The sequence below is a fragment of the Dryas octopetala genome, chromosome 5 (assembly GCF_963921425.1).
Source record: "Dryas octopetala chromosome 5, drDryOcto1.1, whole genome shotgun sequence".
In the NCBI taxonomy this organism is placed as follows: domain Eukaryota; kingdom Viridiplantae; phylum Streptophyta; class Magnoliopsida; order Rosales; family Rosaceae; genus Dryas; species Dryas octopetala.
In genome coordinates, this window is record NC_141370.1 from 2,218,583 (window position 1) to 2,235,907 (window position 17,325).

Sequence of the window (17,325 nt, forward strand, 5' to 3'; positions counted from 1 at the left end):
TTTGAATTTGAATTCATTTCTTCCCTCCATTTATTTCCATGGATGTCCACCACCTTCTAGAAGCTTCTGGAACCTTGACTTTGTAGAGTTGACTTTGACCAACATTTCCTAGTGTGACTAGGATTTCTTGTAAATGAAGGATTCCTTATCCATTTCGACTTCTCATAATGACCATATTGCCCCTGGGGTCTCCTAGTGTCATTAGGACTCCTTTCCCTAGTTGGGTTAGGTTTCCTAGTTCAACCAGGATTTCCTGTTCCAATCGGGATTTCTCATTTCTGGCTCCGCAATGATGGTTCTGAACTTGATGTTTCCTAGTGTGACTAGGAATCCTTATTCGACTAGGATTTCGGCCCCTTTCCTGGTTTGACCAGGATTTCTCTTGTTTTCCTAGTTTGACTAGGAAATGTCTAAAAATGGTCCTTTTGGCTTCTTTTCTCTTCTTTGCACATTTTATCCTATAAAAACAAAAACAAACTAACAACACACAAAATATCGAGTTCTTGCACTCTGAGTTAGGGAGTTAGTATCTTAAAATAGTGTAAAATGAGCACTCAACACTCCTCTTTCACTTGCAGAAGGCCAAAAGGTGTTGAGTGCATACAAGGGCAGGCCGAAACTCAATTGGACACCATTAAGGATGAGGTCAACTCTTGTGTTGTCGAGAGGAAGTGAATCTTAAGAAGCATACGAAGAAGAGAAATCAGAAGAGGAAGTCGAGGAGACCTTGCAGCCGAATGCCTCTCAAATGAGAGTACCTTTGAGTGATTATTTGTCTCCAACGCTTCTAGCTCAACCTACATGCATTGCTTACTCTCAAGTGGAAGCTGATTTTGAACTTTCAAGTGGGACAATCAAACTTCTTCCATCATTTCATGGTTTAGAAGGAGAAGATCCCTACGTGCATATTAAAGAATTTCATGCGATATGCGAGATTGGCAAGCTGAGAGGGTTGAGCGATGATCAAAGGAAGTTAAGGTTATTTCCATTCTCTCTTAAAGATTAAGCTAAACATTGGTTGTTTTCCTTGCAGGCCGCTTCTATTAAAACATGGGAAGAACTGGCATCCAAGTTTTTGTTGAGATTCTATCCAGTTAGCAAGACTACCATTGTGAAGAAGCAAATCTTAGGGTTTACACAATCAGAGGATGAAGTACTTCATGAGAGTTGGGAAAGGTACCAAGAGCTTCTGACTTCTTGTCCACATCATAATTTTGCCCCATGGATGCAGATTGAGTACTTTTATGAGGGTTTGTTGGATCAAGATCGCAATATGGTGGACATGACATGTGGAGGAGTACTGAAGAAGAAGACTTTTGAAGAAGCATGGACACTCTTTGATACATTGGCGCTGAATTCGCAACAGTGGAATAGACGGAAAAGAGTAGAAAAGAAATCAGCTATGGAAGCTGAGATGTCTGAACTTAAGCAGATGATACAGGTTCTGATGGCAAACCCTGGACACTCTTTGACACATTGGCATTGAGTTCACAGCAGTGGAATAGACGGAAAAGAGTGGAAAAGAATCAACTATGGAAGCTGAGATGTCTGAGCTTAAGCATATGATGCAGGTTTTGATGGCAAATCAAGAAGCTAGGCCAGCACAAGGAGAGTCATGTTTCGAGGTTGAAAAAGTTCAAGCTAGGCAGAGTGTACAGTCCCCTATTGAGCAACGAAGTACTTATTTGGAGGACAAGATTGCCGCATTAGCTCAGAGTACAACTTCGATGTCTAATGATACCAAGTCATTTATGAAAATGTGGAGACAACTCCTACACGTTTGGAAGGCACCTGACCTCTCAGAAATAAGTGGTTCAACCAGTTTGAAATGTTAGTATCCACTAATCATAAGACGCTTCCTTCTATTGAGTAAGCACCTAAGTTGGAGTTGAAACCGTTACCGGAGCACTTGAAATATCCATTTTAGGGAGAAAATTAGACCTTGCCTGTGATTATTGCAGCTAATTTGAGTGCAAGCGAGGAAGAAAGACTCTTGAGAGTTCTGAAGGAAAATCGGTTGGCATTGGGATGGACCATAGCCGATATCAAGGGGATCTCACCCATAATGTGTATGCATAGAATTTTACTTGAGGAGGAATCTAGGCCTACTCGTGATGCCCAAAGAAGACTGAATCCAACTCTGAAAGAAGTTGTGCGTAATGAGGTAATCAAACTGTTGGATGTTGGTATTATTTATCCTATCAGTGATTCGAAGTGGGTTAGTCCTGTTCAAGTGGTGCCAAAGAAAAGTGGTATTACTGTGGTGAAGAATGAGAATAATGAGTTGGTTCCCCAAAGGACACAAACCGGTTGGCGTGTTTGTATTGACTATCGGAAGCTTAACACCGTGACAAGGAAGGATCATTTTCCTTTGCCATTTATTGACTAGATGTTGGAAAGGTTGGCTGGCCAAAGTCACTATTTCTTTTTGGATGGTTATAGTGGGTACAATCAGATTGCTATTGCACCCGAGAATCAAGAAAAAACCACGTTCACATGTCTATTTGGTACATTTGCTTGTAGGAGGATGTCATTCGGATTGTGCAATGCGCCCGCAACATTTCTGAAATGCATGATGTCTATTTTCTCTGACATTTCAGAAATGCATGATGTCTATTTTCTCTGATATAGTGGAACGAATCATTGAGGTATTTATGGATGATTTTTTTCTTTTTGGTTCGTCTTTTGATGCATGTCTGGATAATCTGTCTTTAGTTCTGAAAAGATGTCAAGAAGCCAATCTAGTGCTTAATTGGGAGAAATGTCACTTCATGGTCCAACAAGGGATAGTATTGGGTCATGTGATTTCAAAGGAGGGCATACAAGTTGATAAGGCCAAGATTGATGTGATACAAAGATTGCCGCCTCCGTCGAGTGTTAAAGAAGTAAGAAGTTTTCTAGGCCATGCTGGGTTTTATAGGAGGTTCATTAAGGACTTTTCTAAGATTTCTAGGCCTTTGTGCACCTTATTGTAAAAAGAGGTGAATTTTGAGTTTAATGAGGATTGCTTGGTTGCATTTAACAAGTTGAAGAAGCTACTCACCTCTGCTCCGAACATTATGCCACCTGATTGGAATTTGCCGTTTGAGCTTATGTGTGATGCCAGTGATTATGCTGTTGGAGCTGTTTTGGGTCAGAGAGTTGAGAAGTTGCCGCATGTGATTTATTATGCAAGTAGGACTCTGAATGATGCTCAATTGAATTATTCTACTACCGAGAAGGAGTTGCTTGCTGTGATCTTTGCTTTGGAGAAATTCAGAAGTTATTTGATTGGGTCTAAGATCACCATTTACACGGATCATGCTGCTCTCAAGTATTTGCTGAATAAGAAAGATGCAAAGCCGAGATTGATTAGATGGACTCTGTTGCTACAAGAATTTGATATTGAGATCAAAGACAAGAAAGGTTGTGAAAATGTGGTAGCAGACCATTTGAGTAGACTCGTCAATGAGGAACAATCTAAAGAGGATACACTACCGTTACGAGAGTCATTCCCGGACGAGCAGCTTTTTGCCATCTTGACTACTTGATGGTATGCTGACATAGCAAATTATTTAACAAGTGGAGTGTTGCCCAATGATCTGACACACTACCAAAGGAAGAAGTTTTTGCATGATGTCAGACAATATGTGTGGGATGATCCTTCTTTGTTCAAATATTGGTCAGATCAATGGATAAGATGATGTGTACCGGAAATGGAGCAGAGGAATGTCATTGAGATGTGCCATTCTAAGAAGTGTGGAGGCCATGGTGGAGGAACTAAGACTGCTTACAAGATTCTTCAAGCAGGTTTCTTTTGGCCCACTATTTTTCATGACTGTCATCAGTTTTACCTCACATGCGATAAATGTCAGAAGATGAGAAATATTTCTGCTCGTGATCAGATGCCACTGAACTTCATGTTGGAAGTTGAGATCTTTGATGTTTGGGGTATAGATTTCATGGGACCATTTCCATCTTCTTTTGGATTCGAGTACATTCTGGTAGGAGTTGATTATGTGTCTAAGTGGGTGGAAGTTGTCGCATGTAGGAATGATGCTCGAGTGGTCTTGAATTTCCTTAAGACCAATTAATTTGCATGATTTAGTACCCCGAGAGCAATCATTAGTGACGGGGGGTCGAATTTTTGCAATAAGCTGTTTGAGGCTGTGATGAAGAAATATGGAATAAGGCATAAAGTGGCTACTCCCTATCATCCGCAGACGAGTGGGCAAGTGGAAATTTCAAATCGTGAGATTAAGTTCATTTTGGAAAGAACGGTGCTCGCCAATAGTAAGGATTGGTCTAGCAAGCTCAATGATGCATTATGGGAAAGCTTGTCATTTATTGATTGTTAATACCGCTTACAAGACACCCATTTGAATGTCTCCGTTTCGACTAATCTATGGGAAAGCTTGTCATTTACCAGTTGAGCTTGAGGATAAGGCATATTGGGCAATTAAGAAGTTCAATTTCGATATTCATGCCGCTGGTGAGAAAAGGAAGTTGCAACTTAGTGAGCTAGAGGAAATACGACATTTCGCATATGAGAACGCTAAGTTGTACAAGGAAAGGACCAAGAGGTACCATGATAAGAAGCTACGTCTGAGAGAATTCTTTGTTGGAGGGAAGGTGTTATTATATGATACAAAATTACGTCTCTTCCCAAGCAAGTTGCGTTCAAGATGGATCGGACCTTATGAGGTGCTTAGAGTGTTTCCTTATGGCACAATTGAAATCAAGAACCCGAAGAATGGGAACATATTTAAGGTCAATAGTCATCGTGTGAAGCCTTTCCTTGAACTTGATTTTGAGCTGAACCAAGAAAAAATTGATTTCTAGTACAAGACTAGGTCTGGCTGAAGACGTGAAACTCAGCACTTCTTGGGAGGCAACCCAAGGGATGGATGACTGTTGATGTGTTTTCTTAGAATAAAATAAACAATTACCTCATTCTAAGTTTACTCGCAAGTGCACGAATCGCATCAGTAGCAAAGCATACAAGCACGAGGTCGATCCCACAGGGAATGGTTAATATACAACAAATCAGTGCAAATAATCACTAGAATAACTAAATGGGGGGTTTTGAAAGATGGAAACACACACACACATCACCACACGCACACACACTTTATTCTATCTTGCAATGTTAATTTTCAGTTTCAAATCAGATAAGCATGCAATAACCATCCAAGGCTAATGACAGTTAATCTGAACACAACATATTAAAGTTTGACAGCTAAAAAGGTTTGGCTAGTTACTTTCTCGCCATTGTTCTCCTAATGCATAAACTAAGAGCTTCTTGGGCCTTCCTTAGCTAGTTAACCTACATGTTCCCTAGTTCAAGCTAGGGCAGCTGTTACCCATGCAGGAGTCATTAAGTTTTATGAGAACGTCAAACATGCACAACATATAAGCTTTGACTATTTCCTTATAGAGGTCGCCCAACCCCACTACCAAGAATAATCCCTTATTCCCTTGTTACTTGTGGTTTAGTGTCTTTGACTATTTCACAGCTAAACCTAACAGATAAACTAGATGCAATTACCCTAAGGTGGCCAGTCAAAGGATGCAAACAACTAGTGACGGGGGTTTTAATAGATAGTGGAAATTTAATATGTGCAAACATCAAACTAACAGACCAAGAGACGGATAAACGATTTGTTAAAGCATACGAATCCATTAATCAACCTACGACTAACATGCAAGATAGAATAACTAACCTACATAATTAAATACAATAAATAAAAGAAACAAAACAGCAACAAATAAATGAAATCCCAATTCATGATTGCAAAAGGAAATCAGAAACGCAACTTAAATAAACCTAAGAACATAAACTAAACGACTAGTTTAAAGTGCATAAACTAAATGAAATCAGAAACGCAACATTAAAGAAATTAAAAGCATAAACAAATGGAAATCAGCAACATGGATTAAAAGCAATAAAGAGACAACTAAATAAAATCAGATTGCAAGATTAAATAACAACTAACTAAAATCAGAACCCAAACTATAAACTAATTAAATTCAGAAACTTAAATTAAATAAAATCAGAAACCAATATCCAACATCAAATCTGAAATTAGAATGAAAAGGAAAACAAAAATCAGAGGTGCGAGTGCATGGGGGCTGCGGCAAGGAGGGAGAAGAAGGAAGCACCAGCACAAGCAATTGGCTCACGGCAAGGTGAGCTTGGGCTTGCGGCAGCAGGTGATCCTCCCCTCTCAATGTCACGCCACCCTCTTTCTAAACCACTCTCTGAAATTGGCTCACCTTACAAGAATGAAAATCTGAAACTAAAAACCTAAATCAACAAAATAAAACTAAGGGAGAGAGAAGAGAGAATTCGGCTGGAGGAGGAGAGAATGAATGATGTCTCAAAGTCTGAATGGAGGGGGTTTAAATAGGAGAAGCTTTCCTTGAGAGGCAAGGAAAAGCAAGTTGCGGCTGGCTAGGGTTAGCTCTCCTAGTGCCTTGCGTGTTCAGCTAGGGCTTGCTGGACTAGGCCCTTGCGTGTTGGGCTGCTTGGGTTTGGGCTTGAGTGGCTCACGCCTAGCCTAGCTAGGGTCCCTCCTTGGCGCATGGGCTGGTGGTCTTGGGCTTTGGACTTGCATGTTGGGCTTCCATGTTGGGCTTCAGTAGCTTGCACAAGATGGGCTAGGGTTTCACTCCATGGGCTTCCATCTTGGGCTTGTCACCTTTGGGCTTGCGCATGGCCTCTTCCTTGCTAGGGTTTGCATGGCATGCATGCGCATGCATGGGCTGCCATCTTCCTCCTTGCGTGTGGCTTTTGGGCTGCTAGGGTTTGGGCCCATGCATGTGCATGCATGGCCCACTTGGTTCGGCATCCCTAAGGCCCATGGGCCCTCCACTTTTGACTTCCCATTTTGCCCCTCATTTCCATTTGAATTCAAATTCATTTCTTCCCTCCATTCATTTCCATGGATGTCCACCATCTTCTGGAAGCTTCTGGAACCTTGAAAAACATTTCCTGGTGCAACTAGGATTTCTTGGAAATGAGAGATTCCTTATCCATTTCGACTTCTCGTAATGACCATATTGCCCCTGGGGTCTCCTAGTGTCACTAGGACTCCTTTCCCTAGTTGGGTTAGGTTTCCTAGTTCAACCAGGAATTCCTGTTCGAATCAGGATTTCACATTTCTGGCTCCGCAATGATGGTTCTGGACTTGATGTTTCCTAGTGTGACTAGGAATCCTCATTTGACTAGGATTTCTGCACTTTTCCTGGTTTGACCAGGATTTCACTCGTTTTCCTGGTTTGACCAGGAATTGTCCCAAAATGGCTCCATTTGCTTCTTTTTCTCATTTCTGCTTCATTTGACCTGAAAACACAAAAACAAGACAAGAAACACAAAATAGCGAGTTCTAACACTCTAGGTTAAGGAATTAGTATCATAAAGTGATGCAAAATGCACACTCATCACACCCCCAAACTTAGATTTTGCTAGTCCTCGAGCAAATAAAAGAAAGAAAAGACTCAAGACTGACTCCAACATCCCAACAACTGAATTCATGCGCACAACCATTAATCACATAAGAAAGCAAGGCATATAAATGGTATTCTTCAAATTCTAATAACATTTCAAATAACATACCTCGCTCCTCTATTGTCATATAGGCCATCCTTGACACAAATCCAAGTATTAGACAAACAAGACTAAATCAATACATACATAATAGATTCAACTCCAATCCTCACTCTGGCATACTCTCAATGATAAACACTCAAGAATTGGGTTGATATGTGCACTCAAAAGTATATGTGAGAGGAAATATGTAACAAAAGCAATTAGCTCACATATGTACATGAAATAAAGGCACATTTAGAAAGAAATACTGATCTCATGAAAGGAATACAAATGCTTGAAATAGAATCAATAACCATAGGCTCCCTTCTTAAATAGACTCCACATCAGTAAAATACACACTCTTGAGATCAGCTAGGGCTTTAATAGGGTTATAATGAAGGCTTAGGCTAGGATAGGGTATTGAAATGAAAAGGAAACACAAAGGCTAAATTCATGGAATTGCAAGCACCAATAGAACATTCTGAGGTACATTTTGCTTCTTTGCACTTCATAGCTCACTTTGAACTCTTTTTGCTCTTTTTTTTTTTTTTTTTTTTTTTTTTTTTTTTCTTTTGGAACCGTCCCATCTCTTTGATTTCTTTTCTTTTTCTTTTCTTTGGGCACGGCATACATACTTTTCTAACACTTTTTTGTACAAGCTATGCATTTTCACTTCTTTTTCACCTCAATCAACATATAGACAACTTGCAACACCATAAAAAGGGTAAAACGGATGAAAGGGGTGGTACACCCCCAAACTTAGGGTTTGGTATGGGGTAACAAAGGAAACGGCTTAAAAGGCTCAAAATGGGTAACTAAGGATAAAACATGTAATAGGTAGGCTTTCAGGCTATGGGGTACACAAACAGGGCCTAAATTCATTTCTCAAGAGTTATGCAAATACGGCATGCTTTGTGTACACAAGAAGAGAGTTCTAGCTCATTGATTCAAGATTATGCATATTCCAAGCAAATGACCAAATGAAAGACAATGAGATCAAAACAACGACTTATATGACAATGCTAGAATCAGAGTGGCGCGCAACACTCAAGAATTGAAGAACAGGGCTCAAAAGCTCACTTAGGTCATGCAAGTCTACTCTATTATGCATATAATCATTAGTAATGCTAATCACAACCTAAATTCATATCAACAAGGCCAAATGACATAGAATTGCAAGATATGTTATGGAACACTATTAGAATGAAAAGAACACCAAATATACACACAATACTAAAACATGCTCATAACAATCATGCACACTCAAATCAATTAGTTGGGGACTCAAAACGACCTGAAACAACCAAAATGACTCAAAAACTTTTTGTTTTTTAAAACGATGTCGCACACTTCAAAAGAATCACATCCATCACTAAGGTGAATGAGATCTAATGAAAACGTGCATTTTGATGTGGGTTTTGACACCCTAAGTTTAAAAACAAAAGAAAAAGTTTTTTCCTAACCTAAAAACACCTAAAAACACTAAAAACGAAAATTTTTTCTTCTTTTTCTAAAAACGCTCAAAAACACTTAAAACACCCTAAACACTTGTTCTAACCTAAAAACACTAACAATTGACAATTGCCTTTCCCCCCACACTTAAATGATACATTGCCCTCAATGTATATGAAATAAATGCAAAAATGATCAAATTAAGCGAAACGGGAAATTGCAAACATCCAAAACCAAATAAACACACCAAAATGAAAAATTGTCTCATGAAGCGAAATAAAGAAACTGTTTACTTGCATACGCAAGCGTGGACACTCCAAGGGTAGGCGCGGCCTCCTTGGTCCTCAATGACTTCTCCTCCATTATTCGAAACAAAAACTTGGGTTGCCTCCCAATAAGCGCTTGTTTTTCTGTCTTCAGCCTGACATTGCCATCTCCTTTACTTGCGTCCTTCCCTCTTCCTCTTGCCATTGCTGCTCTCGGCATTCCCTAGGATCGAACTAAGGAAGCTCTCCATCTCGGACTTCTCCTCTCCATAAAAAGTGACCTCCTCGTTTTCTGGCATCTCGGAAGTGAGCACATACAACTCTCGCTTGGCGTAGTGCCGAATTGTCATGGCGCTCTCCAACGCTTTGTACTCCATGTTAGAGGTGCACAAAAATGGTCTCCCAAGGATAATAGAGACATCGCCCGGAATTGTCGGCACATCTAGCACTATGAAATCAGAGGGGATTAGTAATTTACGACATTTAACCAAAACATCCACAAGCATACCACAAGCTTCTTGGGCTGAAGAGTTGGCGAAGCGAATGTTCACATCAGCTGGTTGCAAATCAGCCTCTTTAAATCCAAGCCTCTCGAACACAACCAGCGGCATGACATTGATAGCTGCACCACTGTCAATTAAGGCATTGGTGATCTTATGTTCCCCTATGCTGCATGATATGACCAACGAGCCCGGATCCTTCTTCTTGCTTGGAAAAGACGCAAAGAGATAACCACGAATCTCCCTAGGAACATTGTGACTATGCCCTTGCTTCTCAACCTTCTTCTCAATAGATTTCAACTCCCTCATGGTTGCTGGAAATTTGGTAATGTCGATGTCCGGAATGAGGGGAATCACACGTGTATCCTTATGCTCTTCAGTCATCTCTGGGTCCTCCTCTTCCTCACTATCACTGATCTCAATCACTTCCTTCACCACCTTAGTTTTGACCATTCTAACTCTTTTTCTTGGAGTAGTCCTCAAAATAGCATTTACATGCTCCTCATTCTTCGGGTTGACGATGGGCTGACTTGGCAACTTCCCCTTCTCTCTCTGACCCAAAGTAGTGGCAATCTGACCCATTTGACTCTCCAAGTGTGCAATAGCCTTCGAATTGGCTTGCATCTGCTGCTCGGTACGGTTCATGAAGGCATTGGTGCTTTGGGCAAGGGAGGTGGTGCTTTGAGCAATCTGAGCAATCTTGTCCTCCAAACTAGACCTCTCGGCATTAGGGTGCACATACGGCTTGTTGGTGCTCCCACTAGCTTGCTGTCCATTGTTGTTGCTCCACCTGAAATTAGGGTTGTTCTTCCATCCAGGGTTATAAGTGTTAGAAAATGGATCATATGGCACCCTAGGATAATTCCCAACCTGGTTCACTTGTTCGACGTCACCCCCTTGTCCTTGCGCACTCATCATCTTCTCTTGAGCCATAGATAACTTCTGCACCATAGTCTTAATTTCCATAATCTGTCCCTCCATGGTGTTTGGCACATCAGCTACCTCATACAACCCTCTCTTTGGTCCTCCTCTTGCACGATTGGAATCCCATTGTTGAGAACTCAAAGAAAGCGACTCAAACAATTCTGTAGCCTCATCCTCCGTTTTGGACATGAATGCACCACCACATGCCGAATCCACCTTGGCTTGGTCTCTCTCCAATAATCCCTGATAAAAACAACAAATCACATACCAAGGAGATAGGTTATGGTGTGGGCAGCTAGTAAGTAACTCATTGAATCTGTCCCAAGTCTCATGGAATGGTTCGTCCGCCTTTTGCACAAATCCAAGGATCTCCTTCCGAATCGAATTAGTCTTGGAAATGGAATAGAACTTGTCCAAAAACTTGCTCGAAAGATCATCCCATGTCGAAATGGAACCACTGGGCAGCGAATACAACCACCTCTTTGCCTTGTCCTTAGGCGCAAAAGGGAACATCCTCAAACGGTACTGATCGGCGTTCAGGCCCCTCAATTGTGCGGCTTCACAAACCCCGGAAAACTCCTTCAAAAAGTGGATCGGATCCTCCCCATTCAGCCCATGGTAGCTCGGCAACAAGTGAATCTGACCACTCTTGATTTCGAAATCAGTGGCTATGGTGGCATACCGAATGCACGATGGTTGAGTGGGTAGCGAAGGTGCTGAAAAATGGCTCAGGGGCTGCGGCACAATCTCATTTGCTTCAGCCATGTCGACACTCTCAGTCTCTTCACTACTCGAATCTGATGCACTAGGTTGCGGGCTGACTTGTGATGCACCTAAAGCTTCGTTCTTGAGCCTCTCCAACCTAGCAACAAGATCAGGGTTCATAAACACACCTAATTAAGAGAAGAACACACAATCAGTAGAAAGAATGCATATAAAGGCATGGCATTTATTAAAAACTAAAAATTAGCAAAAACTGAAATCTAACTAATATAACCTAATTCTAATGACTAATTACACCAATTCATTGATATTAGACACCATTCCCCGGCAACGGCGCCAAAAACTTGTTGATGTGTTTTCTTAGAATAAAATAAACAATTACCTCATTCTAAGTTTACTCGCAAGTGCACGAATCGCATCAGTAGCAAAGCGTACAAGCACGAGGTCGATCCCACAGGGAATGGTTAATATACAACAAATCAGTGCAAATAATCACTAGAATAACTAAATGGGGGGTTTTGAAAGATGGAAACACACACACACATCACCACACGCACACACACTTTATTCTATCTTGCAATGTTAATTTTCAGTTTCAAATCAGATAAGCATGCAATAACCATCCAAGGCTAATGACAGTTAATCTGAACACAACATATTAAAGTTTGACAGCTAAAAAGGTTTGGCTAGTTACTTTCTCGCCATTGTTCTCCTAATGCATAAACTAAGAGCTTCTTGGGCCTTCCTTAGCTAGTTAACCTACATGTTCCCTAGTTCAAGCTAGGGCAGCTGTTACCCATGCAGGAGTCATTAAGTTTTATGAGAACGTCAAACATGCACAACATATAAGCTTTGACTATTTCCTTATAGAGGTCGCCCAACCCCACTACCAAGAATAATCCCTTATTCCCTTGTTACTTGTGGTTTAGTGTCTTTGACTATTTCACAGCTAAACCTAACAGATAAACTAGATGCAATTACCCTAAGGTGGCCAGTCAAAGGATGCAAACAACTAGTGACGGGGGTTTTAATAGATAGTGGAAATTTAATATGTGCAAACATCAAACTAACAGACCAAGAGACGGATAAACGATTTGTTAAAGCATACGAATCCATTAATCAACCTACGACTAACATGCAAGATAGAATAACTAACCTACATAATTAAATACAATAAATAAAAGAAACAAAACAGCAACAAATAAATGAAATCCCAATTCATGATTGCAAAAGGAAATCAGAAACGCAACTTAAATAAACCTAAGAACATAAACTAAACGACTAGTTTAAAGTGCATAAACTAAATGAAATCAGAAACGCAACATTAAAGAAATTAAAAGCATAAACAAATGGAAATCAGCAACATGGATTAAAAGCAATAAAGAGACAACTAAATAAAATCAGATTGCAAGATTAAATAACAACTAACTAAAATCAGAACCCAAACTATAAACTAATTAAATTCAGAAACTTAAATTAAATAAAATCAGAAACCAATATCCAACATCAAATCTGAAATTAGAATGAAAAGGAAAACAAAAATCAGAGGTGCGAGTGCATGGGGGCTGCGGCAAGGAGGGAGAAGAAGGAAGCACCAGCACAAGCAATTGGCTCACGGCAAGGTGAGCTTGGGCTTGCGGCAGCAGGTGATCCTCCCCTCTCAATGTCACGCCACCCTCTTTCTAAACCACTCTCTGAAATTGGCTCACCTTACAAGAATGAAAATCTGAAACTAAAAACCTAAATCAGCAAAATAAAACTAAGGGAGAGAGAAGAGAGAATTCGGCTGGAGGAGGAGAGAATGAATGATGTCTCAAAGTCTGAATGGAGGGGGTTTAAATAGGAGAAGCTTTCCTTGAGAGGCAAGGAAAAGCAAGTTGCGGCTGGCTAGGGTTAGCTCTCCTAGTGCCTTGCGTGTTCAGCTAGGGCTTGCTGGACTAGGCCCTTGCGTGTTGGGCTGCTTGGGTTTGGGCTTGAGTGGCTCACGCCTAGCCTAGCTAGGGTCCCTCCTTGGCGCATGGGCTGGTGGTCTTGGGCTTTGGACTTGCATGTTGGGCTTCCATGTTGGGCTTCAGTAGCTTGCACAAGATGGGCTAGGGTTTCACTCCATGGGCTTCCATCTTGGGCTTGTCACCTTTGGGCTTGCGCATGGCCTCTTCCTTGCTAGGGTTTGCATGGCATGCATGCGCATGCATGGGCTGCCATCTTCCTCCTTGCGTGTGGCTTTTGGGCTGCTAGGGTTTGGGCCCATGCATGTGCATGCATGGCCCACTTGGTTCGGCATCCCTAAGGCCCATGGGCCCTCCACTTTTGACTTCCCATTTTGCCCCTCATTTCCATTTGAATTCAAATTCATTTCTTCCCTCCATTCATTTCCATGGATGTCCACCATCTTCTGGAAGCTTCTGGAACCTTGAAAAACATTTCCTGGTGCAACTAGGATTTCTTGGAAATGAGAGATTCCTTATCCATTTCGACTTCTCGTAATGACCATATTGCCCCTGGGGTCTCCTAGTGTCACTAGGACTCCTTTCCCTAGTTGGGTTAGGTTTCCTAGTTCAACCAGGAATTCCTGTTCGAATCAGGATTTCACATTTCTGGCTCCGCAATGATGGTTCTGGACTTGATGTTTCCTAGTGTGACTAGGAATCCTCATTTGACTAGGATTTCTGCACTTTTCCTGGTTTGACCAGGATTTCACTCGTTTTCCTGGTTTGACCAGGAATTGTCCCAAAATGGCTCCATTTGCTTCTTTTTCTCATTTCTGCTTCATTTGACCTGAAAACACAAAAACAAGACAAGAAACACAAAATAGCGAGTTCTAACACTCTAGGTTAAGGAATTAGTATCATAAAGTGATGCAAAATGCACACTCATCAATGACAACAAGGAGGTGATTGTTCGTTTTAAATTTTAATACTCGCAGTGCACGAATCTATATATAATATAGTTGGCAAGCAAGGTCGATCCCACGAGGACTATTGTTGATCTTTAAATGATAATCCGAGTGCTAAAAAGAAACAAGAAAACAAGACACGAGTGGCTGCCCAAGTTGTCACGCCTAGGGCAGCTGCTCACTTGAAATGAAACGCACGCACACACACACGAATGGGAGGGAGTTTGTATGACTTGAAAACAGCAAATTAACCCTAAAACAAAAACTAAGATGCGCGACTAGCAAAGAGTATGAAACAGCAAGTTATCTTGTGAAAATAGATTGGTAGATGATACTAGGACTCTAGGACTTTACCACTCGACCTCATATCCAATGTCATGGTGCAATTTCTGAAACCTTTAATTCCTATTGATGAATGCATTCGCATATTCACCTATGGCATAGCATGAAATGCATGATTCCCCAAATGTATAAACTAGTGCATGGCGTCTACCCTAGATCTTGTACTCTACATGTGACCTATGCATGGCGTCTACATAGGAATGCACAAACAGAATTCATTAAGCTTATATGAGAAAATAAATGCAATTAAATCCCTAGTGCATGGCGTCTACCCTAGGTGATCTAAAATTGATTTCACACAATCAGATTTTAGCCAATTACTAAGCCCTAGATTGTTTATCACTCACATTAGGGATTGATTGGTTGTCCTCACCCTAAATTGATTAAATTCTAGATGCAATAATCCTAGGTGATCAATCAAGGATTAGAAACAACTAGAGAACAATGATAACAATGAAATCAAAATCATCAATCCATGGAATTAAAGAAATAAGCAGTAACTACATCACCAAACCATTGAATATTCGGCCTAGGGCTGAATCCTAGGCCCTAGAAAACGTGATTAGTTCATGCTAGAAAACAAGAACAGCCACGAAATCATGTTTTTCATCTAACAATTACAAGAAAAGAAAAGAAGAAGATAAAACACCCCAAGGAGAGCTCACGCCTCCAGCAGCCCCTCTCCCTCTATTTTCTGATTTCCTCCAAGTGTCTGAACCCCCAAAATGATAGAAAGAGATGTATATATAAGGGTGTGCGGCAGCTAGGGTTATGGGAAGGAAGGATGTGCGGCAGCTAGGGTTTCCAAGGCTAGGAAAATGCGGCTGCTAGGGTTTTGGGCTTAAGTTGTGTGCGCAAGGCCCTAGGGCTTCCCTCTCTTGCGCAAGGTGTAGCTGGTCCTGATGGGCTTCCATGTAGCTGATCTCCTCCCCTTAATGAGCCTCCAATAAATCAGGAATTTGTTGTATGTTTTCCTAGAGCAATTATAATAAACCTTTTTAACAACTCTAGGTTAACTCGCAAGTGTACGAATCGCGGAGTAGCAAAGCTTACAAATACGAGGTCGATCCCACAGGGAATTGTACTAGCGTACGATTACTAACTCAATTAAATTCAATTAACCCAACTCTGACTCACACACGCAAATGGGGGGTTTTGATTGGTTGTACGGCTAAACTAAACAGAGAAAGAAATAACAAACTTTAAAATGATAACTGAAAGATTCTGATAAAACAATAATAAAGAAACACTAGGGGTCAGAATCCACCACTAGCATACCATTCACTTCACTATGGGTATTAACAATCAATAAGTAAACATGTTGACAAAGTTCGTCTACTAAAAGGTTTGGCTAGTCACTTTTAGCAATTACTCCCCTTACTGTGCATAAACTAAAAGCTTCTTGGGCCTTCCTCAGCCAGTTAACTTGCATGTTCCCTAGTTCTAAGCTAAGGCAGCTGTTACCCATGCAAGAGTCGTTATGATCTGTGAGAGTGACAAACACATAGCGCATGGCTCCAAATTAATGTACTGTATGTCATCTATGATCTCTTTTCTCATGAATATTATCTTAGGATACCCACTTGTTGCCTATTGAAACTATCATCCTTTCGAGCTTATTTAGTTTCACAACAAATATCTAGATGCATGCAACCTAAGGTGATCAGTCAGAGATGCGAAACAAATAGATTCAATTTAAACAGAGATCCAAGATTTGTCAACATATCAACAATCAAAATATTAATAATCCATAGTAAAAGTGAACAGCAATGCTAGGGCTTCATCCTAGCCCTAGCCCAATATTCAGCTACACATAATTAAAATCCTAAATAAATAATGCATGATTAAAATAATGAAAATAAAAGAAAGGGAAAGAGATCAAGCCGGGGCAGCAAGGTGGAGGTGCGGCTGCAATGGTGGTGCGCAATGGGGCTGCTCGGCCTTGGGCTCCACGGCGAGGAGGCTGAGGTGCTCGGCAAGGTGGCAGCAAGGTGGTGATGGCTGGCTGCTGGAGGTGGCTGCGGCTTCACTTGATCCTCCTTCTTCAGTTCAGCACAAAATAAAAGAAAGCACACAAGAAAGGGTGGCTGCTAGGTTCGGCCACAAAAGAAAAGAAGAAGAATAAAAAGGAAGGGAAAGAAGGTGGCTGCGGCACAAGAAAAACAAGGGAGAGGGAAGCTGCTAGGGTTTGCGGCAAGAGGAGAGGAGAGAGGCTGCTAGGGCTACAAAAATTAAAAGAAATAGAAGAGAACTTCAGAACAGAACCCCTTTTCTGATTTTTAGAGATATATTTATAGAGGGAAGTGGGGCTGAGATTTCTCTTTCTCTTCAATGTGGGATAAGTGCATTCCTTGCACACCAAGGCTTATAATTTTCGGCCAAGCATGGGCCTTGGGCTGATTTGGGCTCTTTTTGGGCGTAACTCCTTTTTTAGCTCGCGGAACTGCTGCGCTACCTCCACTAAAATGGCCATATCTTGAGCTAGAAAACTCGGAATCGAAATCCGTAAAATTCCCTGCGAAGCTAACATCCGTATCTTTCCAACCATATATGACATGCTACCTGATTCATTCTGGAGAAGTACAGAATTGCTGTCGAAATTGGTGCTCTGTTTTCCAGGGTTTTGACTTCTTTTTTCAGCTAGGATTCCTT